Here is a 4,121-nt window from a genome sequence, read left to right as displayed (position 1 = left end):
ACACACTGTTGCACATCACCCCGGACTACATTTCCCATCATGCATTGCACTGATTGCACTCAGCACGGATTGCACACAGCTGTTCACACTGATTGCACCCAGCTGTTTCATATCACTCCCTCACTATTTAACACTCACTCTGATCCCTTCCCTCTGCCGAGCATTGTTTCAGCGTTTATCACTCCCCTAGTGATAGCTACACTACAGAGCCCTCAGTCATTTCCTAGCCCTAGCCCTAGCCCTAGCCCTAGCCCTAGCCCTAGCCCTAGCCAGTATTGTTTCAGCGTTTATCACTCCCCTAGCGATAGCTACACTACAGAGCCCTCAGTCATTTCCTAGCCTTAGCCTTAGCCTAGTTTTGCCTTGCCTTGTCTGTTTCCTTCGGTGTTGATCTCAAGTATTGTTTCAGCGTTTATCACTCCCCTAGTGATAGCTACACTACAGAGCCCTCAGTAGTTTCCCAGCCTTAGCCTTCGCCTTAGCCGCTTTCTCGGTTTCTGATCTTCGCCTGGTTTCCTGGATTTCTCCCCTAGTCTTGCCCCCTCTGATTCTGTGTGCCAATCGTCAAACCCACGCTAGCCCTAGGATTATTCTTGTGTTTTGCCCGCCATATACCTGTCTGCCTCTGTTTGACCCTGCCTGCTTTATGACCATGTCTCTGTCTTCTCCACAATAAAAGCTTTGCGAATGGATCCGCACGTCTCACGTCTCGTCAGCCCCGTAACATGCTGATTGGAGCTGCTGTTGCAGTTTCATTTATCAGTATTGTTGCTTTTTTCTGCACAGAAGATACAAGTCTGGTGAGTGTGACATTGATGATTTTGTAAATGATTTTCCACAAGTGCTTCTTTAATAAACATAATATATGAAGTTAAGTGAGTTTTTCATCAACTGTTTTTCCTTTGATTTTCCAGGAGAAGAGCAAGCTGAAGGTCCTAAATATCGATTCAGAAAAAGAGACAGTGATGTTTTATGGCAGGAAGATAATGAGAAAGGTACCAGAACTTGTTACTTTAGATGGAAAATAGGCTACCTTGTTACTTGTGTTACTGTCAACTAAACTATGGTTAATACGATGGTCACAAGATGATTTTTGCAGTGTTGTTATTTGTGGCCATTCAGGTCCAGACCTTGTCCTCACCAGCCAACTCAGGTCCAGTATCTCAAAAGCGAACCAGAAAAAGAACAAGTTCTATCAATAGCTCGCAAGTATGTGGAAAGTCACAAACCAAGAAAAATCACACATTTAAAAGCAAATCCATTACCATCTAAACATCCTATCCATCTCTTGATCAGAATCCTGTGTATCCGAAGGGAACCACCAACACTTCAGCCGAAAGAGCCTCCACCTTCACTCTTGGAAGCAGATCTGACTGAATTTGACATGCAGAACTCTCACCTGCCCTCTGAGGTCCTATATATGCTGACAAATGTGAGGTTGGTACCTTGTCCTGCCATCCTACAAGAGATTGATTCTTTTCCATAAACAGTGCATAGAATTCAAACTCCAGTCGTCTGGCAGTGCTGTTTGGCAGCTAATGTGTTGTGATCTGTGTGTTTCTCAGGGTACTGGGTCATTTTGAGAAGCCTCTGTTCCTGGAACTGTGTCGACATATGGTGTTTGTGCAGCTGCAGCGAGGGGAAGGATTATTCCGCCCAGGTGACATTGATGACAGCATCTTTGTGGTGCAGGATGGGTCTTGATCTGTGCATCCATGAGAATGTAAGAGCCAAACAATATACCTGTTTTTAATCTGTCCTACTGAAAATTGATTGTTTTCTGTCTTTTATATAGATTTATGACTAAGTGTATTTTTGTTTCTCTGGCTCAGGATGGGTCTGAGGTTGTGGTGAAGCATGTTTTTCCTGGAAACAGTGTTCAGTCTTCTCAGCATCCTTGATGTCGTCACTGTAAAACACATCTGGCCTAATTTTTGTCCACTCTGATATGCAAATGCCTGTAATATGACCTGTTTTCATGCTTACAGAGTTTTAAAAGATGTCTCATATTTGAACCCCTTATTCTGCAGCCCCAACTACTGTTTTCCGCCTCCCTGCACAGGCTTTCCAGTCCGTCTTTGAGAAATACAAAGAGACCCTAGTCTCTTACGAGTTATTCAGGTATAACCTAAAATACACTAACGTCTGAAGGAGCCGGTAAGATTTTTAAAAACGTTTTGTCTCTTAGGTTCACAATTAAAATGGTTGCAATTAAAAATTCATCAATGTTGATTTTTGTGGAAACTATGACATTTATTTCAGGATTCTTTGATGAATACAATGTTCAAAAGAATAGCATTTATTATAATTTTTTTCTAAAAAGACAAATATGAGACTCAGACAAATCAGCTTTTATAAATATCTGTTTTGTTTTACTTATGATGGGATTTTTTTTTTTTTTTTTTTTTTTTTTTTATGGGGTTTTTTTTTTTTTTTTTTTTTTTTTTTAGATCATCATGGTGCGTCTTCAGAGTTACCTTTCTTGTCCTTCACAACTATCTGGGCCTGACCACAGAACCTTTCAATAAGGTTAGATGTTTATAAATCATGCTCTACAGTATTTATTACAGTACATATGTTGAATAGACCATTACTATCATATCATGTTGGAAAGTCAAGCTGTTCCACTAGTCTCAGTGGCCAGTGTTGTAGGAGAGGCCAGTCCAGGCAAAGGACTGCGCAGACACTCACAGACCACTGAAGAAATGACTGAAATTCCCACAGAGGTCAACGGACCATTACAGTGACACAAGTCAGATATACAGAGGAGAGGGTATGTTTGTGTATGTAGTTGAATACAAATATTTGCTGAGAATCATTTACATTTTAAGGCAGATTTTTGATTTGTATGATTTTGTTCAAACTTTCCTAATATCCTAATTTTTAAAAAAGATTACTAAGAGTTTTAAAACAGACATTATGTCTTACTTGCTATTTTGTTTAAGATGGTGGGAATCATCATACAGAAAGTCCAACTGCTTTATTCAGTCTCACTCACTGTCAACACCTTTTGATGGCACTCATGGTAGTGCTTCTCCATGCACCTTTTGCAAAATACCCAATACTGATATGGACACCGTACATAATGCTTTTCTACATTCCTAATGAACACTTTTGAGTGTGGTAATGTGTGCTTATCTTACAGCAGGGTCTCCTGACTACAATATGGCCTTTGATAGAGCAAGCATTACAAAAGAGGAAGCCCCTACAAGTCCTATTGTCATTCATAAGGTACCTTGGCGTAATTTTATAACAGAAAAAGCCATAAACTGTCCTTTTTCCTCACATTTGTTTATATTCTGTATATCTCACATGTGCCTTTGTCTCTTGTCTGTTCAAAAGAAGGCGGTGACAATGCAACATTCTCCTTCAGCTGTGTTTCACTACTCAGACGCCTGGGGGCAATCCAGCCACATCCACCATTGTAAAGTTAATGCCATTTTCCAAGCTGCCAAGAGGGACTTCCTTAAAGTTATTCAGCTTCAGGTCAGGCCACATTAATTATATTGTTCTAATGAAGTAATAAGTTAAATGTAATTTATAATGTTTGGAACATTTGCGTATTATGTATTTATGTAATATAAAAATTGAACTGTGCTTCAGGACCCAGTCTTCTGGAAGATAGGGTGACTCTGAGACAAGTTAAGGCAGGTTCTGTTGTTGCAGGCGAGGGAGACCAGGTAGAAAGTTGCCTATCACTTTGACTCCCCTTCATTTCAGTAATGTGAATCCATTTCTACTTTGTGTCTGTGACAGGATGTGAGCGTGCAGTTTGTCATCTCAGGAACTCTCCATGTGTACCAGAGACTGATTGACAGAGGAAGAAAAGTGTCTTTTTGTGGCTCACCCTGGAGAGATGGTGGACCACCTGGCCGTTCTCACAGGAGAGCCTCATCTTTTCTGTGCGTGCCCACCGTGACTGCTGCTTCCTGTCTATCTCCAAAACACACTTCTATGAGTAAGTGATGTGCACCAAATTTCACTTAAGGCAACTGAAAATTCTAGCAGATATTCTCCCCACCAGATGTAAGGACAAATCCAAACAAAATCCGAGATGATTATGCAGAAAAATAATTTAATGAGAAAAATTAATAATTTGATGCTTTCTAGTATTTAGATAA

General features: G+C 40.4%; 1 pseudogene; it reads left to right on the top strand.

The window, feature by feature from the left end:
* Positions 1–4,121, top strand: part of LOC107592370 (patatin-like phospholipase domain-containing protein 7) — a 12,339-nt pseudogene that overhangs the window by 1,448 nt on the left and 6,770 nt on the right.

This window comes from Sinocyclocheilus grahami, unplaced genomic scaffold (genome assembly GCF_001515645.1).
Source record: "Sinocyclocheilus grahami isolate Dianchi unplaced genomic scaffold, SAMN03320097.WGS_v1.1 scaffold152.1, whole genome shotgun sequence".
NCBI lineage: Eukaryota > Metazoa > Chordata > Actinopteri > Cypriniformes > Cyprinidae > Sinocyclocheilus > Sinocyclocheilus grahami.
This window is presented reverse-complemented; position numbering and strand designations above follow the sequence as displayed.